Genomic DNA, 20472 nt, shown 5'->3' with positions numbered 1-20472 from the left:
AAAGTGGCATATTCCTAGCGTTTTGTTGCTTTTCCAATTTTTATCATTTCTAAGAACAAATCATCCAAACTTTAAGCAGCGCATTAACTGAGTGTGCTTTCTTTAATATTTTCTTATCTTTGTTTTAGATTAATGTATACCGTACTGATTTTCTGCTAATGATAACCGAATTTGCAGAACAAGCAAACCTCTTTGCTTCACAGTTTGTCAGTAAGTACTCCTAGAGAGATGATAGCTTCCCCACCCCTACATGTTTGGCTAGATGGTACAGTCTGCAGAGAGTCTCCGTAATGTAGCACTGCTTATCAATCCCTTACAGATGCCGAACAGTGATTATTCTGCAGCCTAATTCAAATCATTTTGGATTTGCAATGATATCGTAGCTCAAGTAAGTAGTTACAACCCCACTTTAAAAGTGCAGACTTGCAATGTTTTTTTTCCCACTGTTTATAGATAATCAATGTGGTTGATATCTGTGCTTGTTTATTGGGGAATTGGCTTCTCTCAGAGGTTGTTGCTACTGATGTTGTTGATGATGACAAAAAATGGTGTGCAAACCTGGACAGGGTGATGCATTTGGCTGAATCCTGTTCCCTAGGTGTTCTTTGGAGAGAATTAACTTGCAGAAATGCTGCATAAAAATAACATTTAGATGCTTCATAGCCTAGAGGTAATATCACTCTGTTAGGAGTCATTCAACCATAGGACGTAGAACACTGCACTAGCACTGAATTATGTAACATTGTATGATATTTCCTTCTTGTCCTAATAGGCATGATGCTGTGGAAATAGTTAAAACCACGTCAATCTAGTGTGTATTGCTAATGCTGCATTGTTTGAAAGTTATGTATCTGCATTTACTGTGAGGTCATCTGCAGTGTTTTGTTTCTTTTTCTTTCTTTCTTAAGCTATGATTTGGGTCTGTTAGGTAAAAAGCTTACTGTTTGTACATTTTAAGTTTGTGTAGCTTTTTCAGTGGGTAAGCATAGGTACGCATAAAAGTGTATCAAAGCTCAGTAGTGCTGTATGTACTGTAACATTGGTGACAGTGTTTTCAGACTGCTGCTTTTTTATTTTAATTACTGCACTGTTTTTTTATTACCAAAATACAATAATCAGTTTAACCTAACAACAGTTTTTCATTCAATTGCTGACACCAAGAAAAATAAAAAATACAAAATTCAAGTAAAGAAGGCTGGAATTGTAACTTTTGCCTTGATGTTGCCATCATTACATTTTTCACTTAATCTTCATGGCAGGCAGGCATTGCAGCTTTAGAAACATTGTAGCGGCATGAGCTTGATGTTGCATCTGCATTTGTCTGTTTTAACCAGTAACATTCTACCTAAGGGAAGTCTCATTCTCAGCACCTTTGTCTAGTGGCCACCTGTAATGAATCTTACCAAGGGATAACAGAGAGTTTGTACTTAATTTTACGATTAGTTTATTTAGTAAAGAATTATAACTGTTTTTATCTTATTCAGTGGATACTATCAGTGCTTGTACACGGAAGTTATCATGTGCGAGCTAATGCTAGGAGTTATTAGTTACAGCAAAACTAATTATTATTAGCTAAGGGATCACCATGACTCAAGCCTGATATGTATGAAAATGTACTTTAGTAGTGTTTAACTGACCTCTGACAGAAATCATGGCAGACAACTACTTGATTCGTTGCTAATAGTTAATGCAGTTTTGTGTAGTTTATCTGATGTTCTTATGTTATATTCTGCAACACAGACATTTTTTCCACTTCAGATTGTTAGCCCTCACAAGTGAGATGATCAGCTCAGGTATCTTAGAAAGAGATGTGCATTCAGAGAGGAGTCAGGGTTCTAGCTCTTGTTTTCAACATCTGCAAAGTAGGAATGGGCATGCAGGAAGAATGAAAGATGTTCTAAATCTATACTCTCTGTAAGTATCATACAATGCATACCTTAAACTATTACATTTTGAAACTGGTGCAGTATTTTAATAAACAATGTAGATATTCTGCTCAAGCATTTTTAAGACCAGATCATCTTTTTAACTGCATGAGTTGTTTGCAGGGTACCAAGTACTGTACAGAATGGCACTTACTGCTGGGGGAAAGTTGTTAAGGGGATAGCTAAATGGTTATTATTTAATCAATCTTGTATGTTCGATGTTGAATATTAGGAAGATGCCAGTAAATGCATAAAACATGTTGCTTTGGTGTACGGCATATGAGACTGTAAGATTGTTCATTAAGAAATGTGATGTGGGAAGAAGAAAATAATCTTGCTGCTCAAATTTGCATTATTAAAGCCAAACACTAAGTTTTTATGGTCAGATAGATACTGTTTGGCTGTCATAGATTCCTGTTTACTTTTTGTTCTCTACCACTGCTATGGCCTTTCACAGCTTTCCTTTCAGTTGCTGGCAATTCACCATATGTGGCTCCTAAGGCACCATAAGGCAGAATACATGTGAAGAAATGCAAACTTGCATTCTTTTTTTTTTTCTGACAATCCAGAACAAATAATTTATGCCACCACATTCAGACAGGAAGATGTAATGTAATTTAGTAGACAATAAATGCGCACAAAATGATATGCTACTCTGTCATTTGATAGCCTTAGTGTCTGTAACTTTTTGTTCAGTTGTCCAGCACTTCTAAATAATCCATCTGTTTATTGTAGACCAGTATCATGAAAGTTAAGTGGTTACATTTCTTTCTAGCCATAAGCAGCTATTTGGAATTTCATCCTGATAAAATGATCCCTTTTATGTTGCATGATGTTAATTTTTTTACATATTTACTAAGATGTATATCCTAATCACATTGCAGTCAACAAATGCTCCTTTAGACCTTACTATAAATAAATTTGAATAATTCCAGTCTCAGTTTGAGTGTTAGTATCTTTTGAAAAGGCAGACTTTAACTCCAGTGGTCTATCAAATGAAAACACTCCATCTACTTGGCAAGGATATGCAAAGAATAAATGATATCATATTGATGGTAGTATATCCATTGTCAGACTACCTGCTATATTTCAGTAGCAAGTCTCTGATTTAATGAATACCTACCCTACTGGTGGGTTGGCATAATGGTTAAAGTCTTTACCTGATAGATAAAAGATATAGAATTTGATTCTGGCTTCTGGTTGTTGCTAGGCTTGTAGTAGTCTGCAGACTGATAGTGCATTGTTTACTTTTGAACCTACTAAATGTTGTCTCTAGCATATTTGAACCTTAGCACTGGCAAATTCTTAGTCCCTTACTCATCCTGAAAGAAATGCTTTTTCTACTTTCACTTGATGGAAGTGCTGTGATATAATAAAATGCAAATGAATTGCTTTTTAAGTGCAGAAAATTAAAAATGTGTTTCCTAGTCAATGGATTTCAGATTTTTTTATTGCATGCTTATAATCCCGTGTGACTGCAGTAACCTCTTTTTTAAATTTTTTGGCATGGCACATACATATTTGAAACTGTTCACGATGAATATTAAACACGTATGATTGTTTTGCAATCTAATCACCTGCAGTAAACCCACTCTGTGTTGAATCCTGTTGCACATATGTCATTTTAGATATTTGCCTTTTGACAGCAGAAGAAGCTTGATCCATCGGACATGTAAAAGATTTCACTGTAGGCCAACTGGGTGCAGTTCATTTGTTTTTCATTTCTTTTCTTTTGTCCCACATGTTCCTTAAAAATTTTAAGTTTAAAAAAATAAATAAATGACACTGCTGTCAGATGTGTATCATAGTGCGTTTAGCTTTACCTGCTGCATCTGTGAGCTTTGTGTACTTCTTTTTAGCTTATAATGAAGGTAATGAGATAGTTGTTACTAGTGTAATATATTGTTTATTACAGACAAGCAGATCAGACTACAGTCATGTTTCTTTCCGGTGGCTATCATTTATTGCATTCTGTCTGGGCTTTATAACTCTTGTATAGTAATATGTGCTTCTTGAACTAATGAAGGGGAATATTTTGTCTGCTTCACTTCTTGAGTAACAGTGCCAGAATGAATGTAAAAAGCATATATAACACAGTACTTTAAAGGTCAGTAATGTGAGAGGTAAAACTTAAAATGGCAAATTATACATATCAGTGATATTAAACTATATTAGTACTTCAGCTGTTAAAGGGAGAAAATGTAAACATACCATGCCTTTTGCCTTTCTGAACCAAATGAAAAAAATACACCTGCTTTTAATGACAGAAAATCTTGTTGCACATGTTTAAGGAAATATTGATTGACTGATTGATTGATAGATTGATTGATTGATTGATTGTGCATGTTTTCCTGCTATGGATGGATTCCCACATTTATAACCACTGCTTCCAGATTTAAGCTCTCCTCCAATTCTGAACAGGATAAAATGACCATCCAAACTGAATGAATGCAGTTATAAATCAGTTTAAGTGGTGCATGTAGCATTTGTAGATCATAGGCCACATAGTGCAACATGTTATGTATACAGTTTTTGCACACTGTGATAGTAAAAGAGCATGTAAGTATTTTGGCAATTGTGTACATATGCTGAGGGCTGGGTTAAATGAAGTTTTACCTGTATATCTGTCACTTCTGTTATCAAGATAATTGATTTCTGAAAATCAACAGGAAATACACCTTGTGCGATGCAGTATTAGTAGCCTCATTTGCTTTCTCTTTGATGGTAGAGCATTATTCTTAACTTACCAGACCATACAGCAATGTGAGTGCTTTAGCTTACAGTCTTTATAATGCAGCATTATTTAGAGGATGACAAACTACCTGACCGGCTTGCAGGCACTGTCTGCATTAAAGAACCTAGAACAAAAATTTTCAACACTCTTTTAGACAGAGGTCTTCGCTCAAAGCTGTATTTTGCCTGGTTTGCTTAGTAAGCACTGTGTTGAAAACACCTGCAGCATAATGTTTACATACCATTTGTTCTAACATTTTGAGTTTGGAGACCATGTACTAACAAGCTGACATTCATTATAAACTAAACATACATAATGGAAAAGTTGAGATGCAGTTTACAAGGGAGGGAGCTATGACTTAGGAACCAATTAATTGCACTGCTAACACAATATAATTTCTATCCTTTATTGGAACAGGCTCATTTGTAGGGAATGGTGAAGAAATACATTTTATGTTTCTATAAATGCAGTATTAAATGAGTGACTAATCAAGGAACACATTTCACAGGAATAAAATCAAATAGTTTACTAATATTAATAAACTATTTCATTTTCTATCTGTGGCATGTACACCCGAATTACTCATTAATTTAATATTGCAGTTCAACTGGTTCAGGCATTAAGTACTGGTTATATTTGCCATTATAGAAAAGAACATTTATCTTCCCATTCTTGAACACTCCCTTTAACTTGTTCAGGGCCACAGACCACAGAGAAGCTTGAGCAGATCCCATTACCCACTGGACATAATGAAGAGAACTGATGCTGGCTAGGATGCCAGCCTATTACAACAAAAACACAGACACACACACACACACACACACACACACACACACACACACACACACACACACACACACACACACACACACAAAGACACACCTATGCACCCGCCCCCACACACAGTTTAGAGCCTTACCAATTTCTCTAACAAGATGATTCACGGGATGTATGAATGTAAGAGGAAATTGTGACCTTTGGAAAACCAATGTATAGATTATGCAGCATCCTCACAGAAGGCACCCTAGCCAGGAAATAAAGTGGAGAACCAGGAGCTGGTAGACGGTGACACTAAGCACTCTACTGCTGTGTTACCCCTTGTAAAATATGAAAACTAGTCATCTATTGGCTACCAGCCAAAAATGATATTCTAAAAGTAAAGAAATCCTGTCATAAAGCAAAATCTTGTCCTTCTCAGTGCAATTGCCACCAAAAATATTTATGCGCTTGTACACACCTAATGAAACTGGAGTGATTCTTAATTACTTAGGATCATAAACTTACACAGCTGTGACATCTGCTTTTCATTTGTAGTCAAGGATGCATGTAATGCCTCCACATATGACATCCTCAATTTGCAGTCACATGTGTAGTTATCACAATACTCCCAATAGACCTATGGTGGGCCCTGCCCTTGAGGTGGGCAAGCCAGCATTAGCCATTGTATAACTACACCCCATGGTAACTTCTCCAGCACTCAGCTATTAGTAAAACTCATGTTGTCAGGGCCACGGTGAGGACTTTATCCCACTAAGCTACAGAGTTGGCTTTGGTGTTGTATACTTATAGAAATGTTAACAGTGTTCTGCAATGGACGAATCCTATTTACAGTGACACATTACTTTACAGCTGGCTAGACTCTGACATGCAGGAAAGAAGCAAAAGCACTGCCTCTGAGACTTGACTTATACACATGAGACCTGACTGATACACATGAGACCTGACTTGTACACTAGACTTGACTAACACACAAGAGACTTGACTCGTACACGAGACGTGACTTGTATGCATGAGAATTGACTTGTACACATGAGACTTGACTCGTACAATGAGACCTGACCTGTACACATGAGATCTGACGTGTACATGAGACCTGACTTGTACACATGAGACCTGACTTATACACATGAGACTTGACTCGTACAATGAGGCCTGACCTGTACACATGAGATCTGACCTGTACATGAGACCTGACTTGTACACATGAGACCTGACTTATACACATGAGACTTGACTCGTACAATGAGGCCTGACCTGTACACATGAGATCTGACCTGTACATGAGACCTGACTTGTACACATGAGACCTGACTCGTACACGAGACCTGACTGATACACATGAGACTTGACTTACACACGAGACTTGACTCGTACACATGAGACCTGACTGATACACATGAGACCTGACTTATACATATGAGACCTGACTGATACACATGAGAACTGACTTGTACACATGTGACCTGACTTATACACATGAGACTTGACTCGTACAATGAGACCTGACCTGTACACATGAGATCTGACTTGTACATGAGACTTGACTTGTACACATGAGACCTGACTGATACACATGAGAACTGACTTGTACACATGTGACCTGACTTATACACATGAGACTTGACTCGTACAATGAGACCTGACCTGTACACATGAGATCTGACTTTTACATGAGACTTGACTTGTACACATTGAGTTTTCTACAATTTACCTCTTTGTGCTGCTTTATTGCAACTCCGAGTTATGATGTAAAACTGTGAATTTCATTTCTATTTTTAGATATCTTTCTACATCTGGAAAGGTGCAATGCGCTAGGACAGTTTGTTCTGAAATCTATCCTAAGCATGACTTTCATACCTAGATAAGGTGTGAGACAGGATATACTGCCTAAGTTGCTGATGAAAAGTTCTGTGCATTTTTGATGAATGACATAATATTCATAAGCAGATCTTGAAAAAGTCATTTTCTCCCTGTGGCTGGTTTAAATTATACCCTATAACTTTCTTATAGTAGGATTTCTTTTTAGTTGTTGATTTAATGAATGAATGAATTAATTAATTAATATACCCAATTTTACGTTTCTAGTTTATTCTTATGATGGATGCCGTTTTGTTACTGCTTCATGTGCTTTATAGTACTGGCTAGCAGTTCCAACATGGACATAAATGATGGCTGGCTATGGAAATTTGCAATTTTGTAGCCAGGAAAACACATTGCATTTTCCAAAGAGGATATAATCATTTTCTGACAGCCATAAATGACCAATGAGTCACTGTCAAGCTAGCAGGCAAAATGGCAAGAAAACGGAAAAGGTGTTAAACAAGGGGTCTGAGATTAAAATGTCATTCATTTTAGCATATCAGCTTCTGAGATCTGTCTTAGTAATTTGCAGTGGTGTCTCATCTGAAAAATGCAGCTTTAACTATAATTAGTTATAAATTATTAATTATATTATTTGCACAAATGCAATAACTATAAATATTGAAAGATAGTGTCAGTGTCTGGTAAAGTAGCAATTGCTTAGTTCTGAGGTCATAGACTTGCATCCTGCCTTATGATATTGAAGCAGTAAGGCATTATTTATGCAGTAGTTTAGCACATGCTTCTAGAATTTAATTAATGTTGTAGCATACAATGAAGGCTGATTCTGACTGACTGTTTGTTGAGGATTGGGTTGCATATATAAGTTGTGGCTGGCTGTCCAGTGGGGATCTGATGCTGTCTAACAGAGTAGAAGCATAGCATTCAGTCAGATTTTACAAATCACTGGTAAAAGAATAATATATGAAATACAGAACCTTAATAGAAAATTGAGTTCACTGGATCCCTATCCATGTAAAGCAAAGCTCATCCCTGTCCCTATTCAAGTGTAACATGTGTCTATGGATGGGAATGAAGAAATTTACCCCAGGACTGCCCCCTCTACTACTTAAGGAAATAGACAGCACCTAAGTGCCCTTTTCTACAATCTGTCCCCTATAAATATTCCATGATATTACTCCAGAAATAAGCACCATCTTACCTTGAACAAATCACTATCCTATCAGTGGTATCTAAATACAGACCATGGAGCTGGTTAAGGGTAATTTGAACTAACAGTATAATTAGCTAGGCTTCAAATGGCCTGCTAGGGCAGTTAACGTAGCATTTACCTATGAGCCTATGAACTGAAGACAAGATAACTTTCATGCAGTTTTGTCTGAATACAGCAGGGTTAGGAGAATTTCCTTACAAACTCTGTAGGTAATATAGTAAACTCAGAAAAAAATGGGCAAAAAGATATCTAGTTTTTAACTATTATACTCGGGAAAATCCTGCACACACCATATTAGATTAATTATTGTTTTTAACACCTTTATTGAATTATCATTTGTGACATTGGCTAACTTACATTTATATAAAAGAAAACAAACCATATTAACATTTTCCCAGTTACAAGAATTATACATCACATATATTATGTACAATATAATCAAGCCAGCATTACATAAGTTGTCAATTCCTCCCTTCCCTTAAACCTCATTCCTACTCTAAAACATTTTTTCTGTATGTATCGTTCCCACAAATTTCCATTTTTTCTATGTTTTGCTCCTACCCTTTTCTAAAGATCCCACTTCCGGTTCTTTTATCCATTTAAATACTCACCACTTCAAATACAGTTGGTTAAGACTTTGATTTCCATTTCCTAGTAATTGCTTTTTAGCAGCCACCAGAATTAAACTTAACAAGGCCTTACTATGTCTAGGCAATTCAGATCCTGTATCCCATCTCAAAAAAAAAAAAATAATTTCCCTGATTACATCCATTTGCTCACCCAGTATTTCTGACACAGCACTCTGTAGGGAATTTTTATAATCTGCCAACTGATTCTAATCCTAAAACATATGTTCCCAGTTACCTCTTTCTTCCCCATCACACTTCTAACGTTAGTTATCTAGCTGAGGAAACATTCTTTGGAGTCTATTTTGGGTATAAAAATACCTAGTAAACACTTCCAAGCAAAGATCCTAAATCTTCCCGATTTTGTTGCATATTTGGGACATACACATGTGTTCCCATTGTTTCTTTGTGAATTGCTAATCCAATCTCTCTTCCCAATCTTTTCTAACCTCCTCTGATTTCTGTCTTTATCATTCAATATTTTATATGCTCTACTAATTATCTCTTTTTAACAACAGCTTTTGTTTTAGATTCAACTAAGAGCTCTGTTAGTATAAGTCTGTTACATAGGATTCCCATATCCCTTTCTCTTTGCTACACTCTGATATCAATCCCTGATAGGGGAGGCAGTTTCCAGCCTGCATTCCAATTGTCTTCTTGGCCTCTTCCCATTCTATCGCCTTTCCCTGTCTACTTATTCCCAATACCTTAGTTCCTTTGCCAGTTTCTTCCAGTAAATTCCACCCCCCTCTTACTTGTTCTCTGTACCCGTAATCACAGTTACCCCTATCAGCAGAATCTCCTTTCTCCATTCCTGTGTTGCCTTAGTTCTTAGAATACTTTCTGTTACTTTGGGAATATAATATTCTGCATGACTGTTATTCTCCTTAAGGGTCTGTGTTCAAAATTCCACTCTCACCTTACTTCTTAAATCACTCCCCCTTCATCCTCCCATTCAGCTTTGAATTGTATCTCTCTGTGTGTGTTATGAGAGCCTTAACTGTGTTGCTCTTAAATATCCCTTCAAATCAGGTAAGCCTAAACCACTATGTTTGATTGAAGGATCAACTTATCCCACTTGGCTTTTGCCCATTTCCTCTCCCAGATAAAGTTCTTTAACTCTTTATTAATTACTATCCACAACTTCTTCTCTGTTTGATAAAAATATGCCTGATGTGTATGTAAAACTAAAGGGACTAAAAGCATTTTTACTGTTTGTGTCTTGCTATCCATATCCATAGAAAAAAAAACTTCTAGTTTCTTAGTTTTTGTTTTATTTTTTGTTTTGTCTCTTCACACATATCTTTAGCTGCTATAACAGAATCCTTTTTAACCAGTACTCTTAAATGCTTGATTTTATCATATCCTTATAAATATGGTTATTTATTTATTTTTATTTATTTTATTTATTTTACATTTGTTTAACGGGAAAGTCCACCTGGACAGGGCTACCCGTTTTCAGCAGAGGCCAGGGTGAAAAGCTACACAGAATATATCAATGTAAACGCACATGTAACAGTTTTATAAAACAAACATTTAGAAAAGTAATATTCAGTACTGGTTCATGTGTGGGTACATAGTTTACAGCTATAGCCTTTGCTTTATCTTCATTAATTTTATACACCCTCCCCCCCAAATTTGAAACTATCTGCTAATGTTCCACAACACTGATATCCATTTGTAGTTTTGTCAGGTACACAACAATATTGCCTGCAAATAAAGGCAACTTTTCTCGAATATGATACCAGTTATATCTTTGAATTTCTGAGTCCTTTTTTTGCTAGTGGTATTAAATATAATGCCTGTAACAAAGGGGAAGGAGGACAACCCTGCTTGGTTCCTCTGTTCAGACACAAATTATCAAAGAGGAACTCTCCCATTTAGATTTTTGCCTCTGATCCCTCATATATCCTCCTAATTAACTTTATGATTGTATCAAGGAATGCAGATGCTTCCATTGCCCTACTTATAAAACCCCATCATATTCTGTTCAATGCTTTTAGTGCAGTAAGACCCACCAACAGCAGTGGTATTTTCTTACATTCTGCTTTCCCCTGGATCATCAGTGTTCTATTAATGTTGTCAAATGTTTGCCTCCCCTCCATAAAACCACTTTGATCCATATCTATCAATTTTGGCAACACCTTCACCATTCTTTTAGTATTTATAGACACAAACACTTTATAATCATGGTCTAAAACTTAAATAGGCCCATCCAGATTTTTATCACTTTCTCTCCTCCTTGCTTTTAAAATTCCACAAGAATATTACCTATTCCTGGAGGGTTTCCTGTAGATTGGTTATGTATCACAATTTGTATCTCATCTCCTCCTATCTTAGCTGTCAGTTGCTGAGCTTCTTCTACCTCTAACACTGGCATATTTAAGTCTTCCATAAATATTGCCATTTGGGATTTATTTCTGATTTCTACATCTCCCTGTTTTATAGAAATCCTCAAAAACTTCTGAAATATCTCTAATACCGCTACAGGACGTCTGGTTATTTTTCTTGTTATAGGCTGCCCTATGTTTGGCAACATCAAAAAACAGTTGCTTAACAGCAATATTTTCTAAGCTCACGCATATTATCCAGGTTCTCCATTATTTTCTCTTTAGCACTCTGTAGTCGTGCCCCTTCTTGTCCTGTGAAGTTGCAGGTATGTCTGTCTCAAATAAATAACTGGTGTCAAAATCATGGTCTGAAATTAAATATCAAGGAATGCATTACTGCATCCTTTGGAAAGTCATCTATTCCATTGGGCTGCCATATTGACAATATGCCCCTTAGAGTTGACAAAGTTGTCCAAGATCTTTTGACCAACATGTGTCTACTGTAAGAAAGCTCTTTCATATTGCACAGCTTATAAACAGCGGGATTGTGTCTAGATCTAGGGATGTCATTGTCATCTTTGCTCAGCCCTCATTAGACCACACATTGAATCTAATGCCCCTTTTGCATGTATCTGTCCAGATATATGAAACAACTGGAAGGCCCACAGAGATACCTTACTAAAAGGATAGATGGTGTAAACAACACGTCCTTCATGGGCTGACTCAAAGACCTGTCACTATACTCAGTATCCTATTAGACTGCTAAGAGGTGACCTGTATCTGGCATACAAGGCATCCTCTGACTCATTGCTGATGGATTTACTGCACATCAGCAAGAAATAGTCAGTCTAGGGATCTAAACCAACCTCAACAGGGAAAACAGAAAGTTTACCTCAGGACTGCCCCCTGTACTACTAATGGGCAGATGCTGCTCCTAAATTCTTTATCCCATACATGGGCCCACAAATTATCTATGGCATGATCCCACTTATTCTCATTAGGGCTAATGTATAATTATCGGCCATGGGACAGGTAAGGCCAATCCATTACAAAATGAGAGAGGTTATTTTGAGCACAAAAAGGGAAATTGGCTAAGCTTAAAATGGCTGACAAGAACAGCTAGCTTACTACTTACCTTTGACTCTATGTGAGATTCCCTTTATTCTGCAATACTTTGGCATTTGTCAGTCCCTCTAACTAATTATTGTTAAATTGTAACTATCGCTCTCTCTTTTTTATTTCTACCTTATTTTTAAACTCCACTTTTATTCCATTTCACTCATCAGCTATGACTTTGGATTAAATTTCTATCTTCTCTAATAACTCCTGAATAATTTTCACTACCCATTCCTTAAATTCCTCTGTTTTTAACAGGTCAGTGGGGAAGCACCAGTGTCACATTTTTACTTCATTAACCTGCATTTTTATCTTGTTATTGGCACATGATCTAAAATAGTTATTGAATGTGTCTCGTAGCTTTCAATTAAATGCACATGTTCCAGTGAAATATAATATCTGTTTAGTCTAGCCCAGTTTTTGTACCTTAGGGAACAGTGTGTAAATTCTGTCTGAGTTCCTACAACTGAATTCACATCTTCCAAACCAAACAGTTTCAGAAATTTCTTCATATATCTACCATATTTTGTTATATCTTCCCTTCTAGGCCCCTGAGATACATCCCCACCATTGCAAATCAAGTTCCAGTCCCTACCTATAAGCAATATTCCCTGGTAAGAGCTAATTATTTCTTCCAAACTTTTCTTAAGCTCCTTAATAGCAGTTTAGGTGGAATATAAATACATACCAGTGTAATCCTCCTCCCTTACCAGTAGCCCCTTGCTACCACAAATCTACCATTATCTTTTTTCCCTTCTTCTTTCACTGTTAGAGCTTCTCTAGCAATTAGTATAAGTACAGCCCTTTCCATTATCCCTGACTGCTGTTTGTTTCATTAAACTGTGCCTTTATGTATTGAAACTCCCTAAATCAGATGTAGAAGCACAGAGCACTATTGGTATTACACAGAAACATCCATTTCCCTTTCTTTGTGTGATTTTGGCATTAAAATATATAAGTAGGAGGAATTTTAAGGATCAAAATCTCCCATGGGGGGTGTGTGTGTGTAAATTTAGCATTTTTTTTCTTTCTGCATGTGTGTGTGTGTGTGTGTGGGGGGGGTTATGTGGATGCTATTTAGGTGGAGTTTGATGCATGTGATGGTTCTATGGAAACTTTAAAAAAACAAAATAATAAAAACCACCAGTGGTAATCACAGAGTGTTCAATTTTAATGTAAAATAAACACAACTTAGTACTTTTGCTCTAGTAAATCACAGGCATCATCAGAGTGCAGAAAGCATTAAGTCGTGTTTATTTTAAAGTAAAGTTGAACACTCCATGATTACCACTGGTTGTGGCTTTTATTATTTTGTTTTTTACTTTTTTTTTTTTTTTTGAGGAGGGGGTTTTACAGCTTTTGGCTTTGTTTCTATGGAAACTTATTGGACCTTTTTATATGTATGATTCAGTTAGCAGCAGTTTGTAAGGAATCAGTTTGCATTTCCTTGGTAAGAGGTCTTGGGTTTGCAAAGAAAATCCCCTACTGAAAGCAGGATTCTAAGCATCATAGCTTCTCTACAAGCATGCCAGGGTTTCATTTTGTACCTACAGATAGAAGTTAATAACAAGGAAACATTTTAGCAGATACCCAGTTTTTGTGTTTACCCCACCAGTTACAAATTACACACTTTTACCCTTCTCTTATACTCACATTATTATTATTACTATAATTATTTTTATTATTACTATTATTAGAGTTCATCTGTAATTATCTATAGATTACAGAATTTTTATAGTGAATGTAACCTTACTGACATCACATGAAGACTTATCTCTCTACCCAGGAATTCATGTTGCCATTTAGCCTGCCTTTTCCAGCTTCATGTAATTGTCAAGTCATTTTAATATTTAGCCACCTTCATGTCAAAGTCTTATTTGTAGGAAAAACAATATTTTTACCATGTATATCCATTTAGAATAGAGGATTAAGTCTCTAGGTTGTGAACAACATTCATCCTGTAATTCTATGTTTGAGTTCTACAGCTTCATCTGTATACTTTGAACAAGTTACTTCACCAAAAACTGCTCCCAAGTCTGCCACCAAGAGTAGGTCACAAGCTGCTTAAGGAGCTAACTAACATATTTCTGTGTGTAAGGTGTCCAAATGCCATTGGCTATCTCCTGAATGGCTAAGAGTGGTAAGTATGATTGTCTGAAATGCTAAAATGTGCACGTGTTTAAGAGGAATATAAGCTAACTCTGAAATAATGGTATCTCAGAATATCTCCACTTCTTCAAGCTTCAGTGGTAATGCCATAATCTCAGAGTTATGTACCGCACACAAGTCATGGATGTTTGCTGGTTATCATCTCCCCTGAATACGTTTTAAAGCTCTAATAATGAGTTTTAGAATTTGCTGCTGTTAAAGGAATTGCATGACTTACAGTATTGGCCCTAATAATTCTGACAGGGATTTTGTTTACAACCAAATAACTGCAGAAACACTAAAAACTTAGAACAAACAGAGATAAAAGTGCAGGATGGTCTGGTACAAACCAAAACTTTTTAAACAAAGTTAAGCGCTTTCATCCGAATGGCCGGACTTCTTCAGAACTGAATAAAATACATAAACTTTCCTCTTATTTAACTAAACATCACACAATCAAGTAACTAATTAAGTGCCATAAAACCTCTACAAAAGGGGAACATTAAATTAATATAATATTAAAATGACAAATCCACAAAAGATATATGTAACCTGACCACTATGAAAATATCCACAATTCATTCATTACATAAAATATTACATCATTAATTTACTAAATACATTTGTTATAAAAGCGAGTGTATGTTAAAAACAAACCAATGTCTTAAATTCATCCATATAAATAAATACATAAATAAACAAAATAAATATTGGTTTAAACATAACAAATTACACTATATAAAATAACCAGCTTTTAGTCTTAATACACTGTATATAGAGACCAAATAATAAAGTCCTGGTTCCACATAATAATTAGTTCTAAGTTGCCATTTTAATTCTGACAACTCAAGACCATCATATCATTCATTGGTCCCCCACGAGACCCAAGATCAATTGATTTATGGCATAAAACTCAAAATTGTGGCTACTTTGGACACTAAGAGGTCTATATAATGCGTATGCTTGTCTTTTTGAGCTAAAGGGTTTAATCGTTTTGCCAATGTAAACACTGGGGTATTGCTGACACTGTGCTATATATATATATATATATATATATATATATATATACACCACTCCCCTACTGTAGCAAAACAATTTATGCTTAAGTTTAATCTTCCCATAACCCTTAATAGTAAATATGGAGACCTCCATAATAACTTTACAGTGGCCATATAGTCCACACTTTGCCATAAATCCACCAAGACCCAGGTCCCTATTACTTAAAATAAGATCCCTAAAGCAGGTATCCTTCTTGTATACCACCTTAGGAATCTCACCAATAACTTTTAAAAATCCCTGATTGGTAGTGAAAATGGTCCAATTTTTTTAAAATACTAGCCTTAATGTCTCTAAAATCAGCATTATAAGTCAAGGTCATAGCCTTGACAAATTTACTGATACCATTGGTAGAGTCATCTCTCAATTCCCAACAGTTACCAATTCCAAGTATTGGGGCAAAGTCCTCTTTATCTCTTCTGGATGCTACCTCTTTTTGGATCTCAACTAGGAATGAAGGATATCCATGTACTTCAAACAATGTTTTTACCATATCATTTTCAGTTTTAAACCTATTGTTTTGAGATACCATTCTTGCTAAATGCACAAACAACCCCTTGACCAAGGATTTTTTTCTGATGACTGGGGTGTCAACTACTAAAATGTAATAAAGAATTAGAGTATGTTGGTTTCCTGTACAAACTAGATTCAAAATATAATTTCATTCTGTTCTTAATAATTAAAGTGTCTAAATAATTAATTTCATCAAAGCACCAGTTCATAGTAAATTCTAAAAATTCAGTTATAGAATCAAGAAATGCAAAACAATTCCTTAATTCTGTGAAATGAGTACGCCCAAAATATTATAATATCATCCATGAATCTTCTGTACAGGGACCAACATTGCCTATATTGTGAGGGAAAATACAATTTTCTTCCCAATATGTCATGATAATATTAGCAAAGATTGGGGCACTAGATGCCCCATGGCCATCCCATAACTCTGTCTAAACAACTGCCCTTCAAACATTATAAAATTATTTTCCAACACTAAATTCATCAGGGCAGTTAAAGTTTTTATCTTCACATGATCAAATTCAGATTTTTCACATAAATATTCATAGAATCATTCAATACCAGTTCCATGTGGGATAACCGAAAAAAGATCTTTCACATCAATAGTTACAAAAATTAACTCACCATTCTATAATTCTCTAGATACCCAAGTTAAAAAATCCCATGAATCTTTATATAAATGCTGCATCACCCTCACTACCTCCTTCGAGGTGTTGCTGTCCATTAGTAGTAGTACAGGGGGCAGTCCTGGGTTACATTTTCTGTTTCCCATCGATCGATCCAAATTGAGCATGAGTATGGACAGGCATGAACTTTGTTTTATGTGGAAGGGGAGTCTGTTCCAGAGCAGTGGTATCCTGTTCAAGATATACCTGTCCTCCCAACCATTCTACTGATGTTACAGAAGAGGCCTAGATCCCTAGACTGAATATTTGTGATGCAATTTCACTTGCTGATATGTAGTAAATTTATCAGTATTGGGTTGGTGGATGCCTTGTATGCCAGACACAGGTCACCTCTTAGCAGCCTGTAGGATACCAATTATAGTGACAGGGCATTGAGTCAGTTCATATAGGACATATTGTTTAGACCTTGTATTTAAGTTATCTTGGTAGGCATTTCAGTTGTTGCATGTGTCTGGACAGATACATGGCAAAGGCAGTATTATATTCAATGATTAGCCTAATAGGGGCTGAGTAAAAGGGGGCAATGACATCCCTAAATTTAGATAAAATCCCTTTATTTAAAATTGTGCAATATACAAGAACTTTCTTACAGCAATGGACACATGTTGGTCAAAAGTTAGGTGACTGTCCACATAAGTTTCCAAATCCTGAACAATTGGGTCAAATCTTAGGGCTGAATTGTTAATGTGGTAGTTCCCTGGGATAGACGACTTCCTGAAGGATACAAATGCATTTTTTGGCATTTAGTTTCAGTTCATGATTCTGGCACCAGTTAATTGTTTGGGACAAACTTCCTGCAGGATGGTTGAGTCATTTGAGGATTCAATGACTGCTTCTAGGTTGCAGTTATCTACAACATTAGTCAACTAGAGCTAATGACTTTTACCTCAGAAAAGTAGATGCCAAACAGGAGAGTTCCCAGCACAGGCTTTGGGGGACTCTACTGGTGACTGGTCCCTTTCTGGAGGTAGCTTCCCTTTTTTGATCTCTTATGTCATTATTGAATGATGATGGTGGTTTGGTATAAAACTGATATATAAAATGCACACGCTGGAAGATATTTTGGATCAATGAGATCTGTAATTACCAATTTTACTTTCTTGTCATATTTGTCTAGACTGGTATGTCTACAGTGTTCCTAGAAGTTAATTGTCCTTCCTTGCTAAGCTCAATCAGCTTGCAAGGAGGGTGGAGTTACTGCACCTAGATAATAAATCTTGACCTTTTAAAAATAGCAACAGCATCTAAAATGTAGGGATATTAAACATTAATAGTAATAACTAACCCACGTGCTTAGCCACAATACTGCAATGTAGAATGTCTATATTAAAAGGGCAAATTTCTGACTGAACATATCTATGTGTCTATCTGAATATGCAGATAGTTATATGCATAGTTCATTTATGTAGAAAAAGTACAGTTTTAGTCATAAGATATGCAGTAAATCCGACAGGCAGGTGATTTAGAAAAAAATTATTGGTAGCTATAAGCCACAATGACAGTTTTTTGCATTAATATGTGATGTGATCCAGTAAATGAATTACTGTATTCTAGTGTGTGTGTGTGTGGGGGGGGGGGGGGGGGTCTGCGCGCTCATGTACATACGCGTGTGTGTTCATGTGCATGCTCATGCATGAGATTCCATAGTTAATTCCATGTGTCTAGAAGTGAAATGTACACTTAACTGCAAACTGATATCATAGCCTGCATTCTAAAACCCAGAAAATGATTTCCATATTTCAGGTTACATCAAAACAATCTGTCTAGTTTAGTTAGAAAAGAACCAGTCAGAGTGTTTTGGAGCAGACTCTGCATTAAATTTGTTGGATATGAGTCACAATGAGAAATACTTTAGGATAAAGAATAGCTCTCCACTCTCCCTGATTTTGCCTCATATTTTCCCTGTTCGTCATAAAATGTTTGACTTTCTGATAAAACACTGAGGATTACAGTCCATCAGTAATGCCAGAGACAGACATTAGAGTTTCATATTGTTCAACAAATGCACATTGATGGAAATCCTGTAGTAATGCACGAAGCTTGGTAATTACATAATGAAACTGGTTAAAGGCAGATTTTTTAAGTGCCTTTCTGACATCAGAAAGATGTTTACCAAGCTTTTGCTAAGCACTCCTAGGTGATGGTAGGCTCTGGTGTCGTGCTAGAATACTAACAATGATCAGTGGCAACTATGGAACACCAGAGGGTACTACAAACTGCCTTAAAACAAGTTTAAATACTTCATTTAACTGATGAATAAGTATTTAAGCATGTTTTAGAGCCTTTTGCGCTTCCTACCGCTTGTTGTTCTTTTTTTTTCTGCTCTTCCAATGAAGAGCTGGGGTGGGTGCCAGACAAGGGAACTGCCCCAACTACAACTTTGAGCAAGCTTGTGATGATCTGAGACCCAAACATAATCCTGGATGTTTTATTAGAATTGTAAGTGAATTAGAGTAATATTTAGAAATTGTTTCCAATTTTTGGTCTTTTCCCCACATTATTTTTGACTTTCTCCATGATTTTTAGCAATGTTGAGAGCTGCGTGAAGGAATACAAGCTCAAACAGTCATGAAGCTACCATAATTCTTGGACAGAGAAATGACTCGGGGTAATATGCGGCTCTATATATATATATATATATATATATATATATATATATATATATAAAACAGACTCTCAAAAGAAATGTTGTTGACGAAGAACTTTACAGAACCAATTACAAGTCTGTAGAGGTAATTTTACAGCAGGAAAATGATGGTAACTGCAGATCCATTAAGATGTTCAGTGCATTCTGTGAGGAAAGAAGAGTTATTATACAGTGGCGGTGGGAGTCGCACTGGGGTGGTGGTGGGAGTCACACTGTCTGTGAGGGTGATTGTTAATCTTTCCTAGATTGATCAGAAGAACATACTGGCTTGTTCTCTAAAACATTAATAAGTTTCAGTTGCCAAACTGGTGTCACTTAAGTGTCTAAAGAAAACAGCAAAAGTAAAGCCTAATTAAAGGGACATGAAATAATAAGGTGAAGTGTAAAGCTACGTTAAATAAAGGAATGCGTTTAGACCTCATGGTTTTATTGCATAACAGTGGGTTGGCAACAGAAATACTTTTAAGCTGCAAAGATGAAACTGCATTCACATTCATACCATTAGGCCATTTCATAAAGGCTTAGGTAAAAAAAAAAATCTGCAAATTAAATTTGAATGACCCCAGTGAGGAATGGAAAATTACAGGTATTTAGAGTGTTCAAAAAAGCCTTGGAAACAGCTAGAAGTCCCCATTCTTCTGAATATTTGACTTGTTTGCAGCTCAGCTGGCGTTTTTTTTGCTCAGAGCTCTTGCTAATCAGGCTTAGCATTTGTGTGTGTGTGTGTGTGTGGGGGAGTTGAGCGAATTGTGGTTATACTGGTGATATGTGTGTGTGTAAGTAAAAGAACATGAAAGGACATGCTATTCGTTTTCTGAGCTATAATACAGTCAGCCCAAGCATGGATTTCATTTATGCTGAATGTTGAACAAAG

At 36.2% G+C, this 20472-nt stretch overlaps 1 protein-coding gene across 10 annotated transcripts in view; it reads left to right on the top strand.

Moving 5' to 3' along the window:
- The first annotated feature begins 272 nt into the window (after positions 1-272).
- LOC122806731 (plasma membrane calcium-transporting ATPase 2) overlaps positions 273-20472 on the top strand; it is a 2851771-nt gene continuing 2831571 nt past the window's right edge. For 5 of the 10 annotated variants that reach the window (XM_044077397.1, XM_044077394.1, XM_044077391.1 and 2 more), the window contains exon 1: positions 275-388. The gene's annotated coding sequence lies outside the window, so the exon portion shown is untranslated. Of the gene's footprint in view, positions 389-20472 lie in introns of all 10 variants that reach the window. The other 5 variants (XM_044077393.1, XM_044077396.1, XM_044077395.1 and 2 more) reach the window with 2 other exon arrangements.

Source organism: Protopterus annectens, chromosome 7.part0 (genome assembly GCF_019279795.1).
Source record: "Protopterus annectens isolate FY-2018-M chromosome 7.part0, PAN1.0, whole genome shotgun sequence".
Classification (NCBI taxonomy): Eukaryota; Metazoa; Chordata; order Ceratodontiformes; family Protopteridae; genus Protopterus; species Protopterus annectens.
Note: the sequence above shows the minus strand (reverse complement) of the source record. Positions and strands in the feature narration are given on the sequence as shown.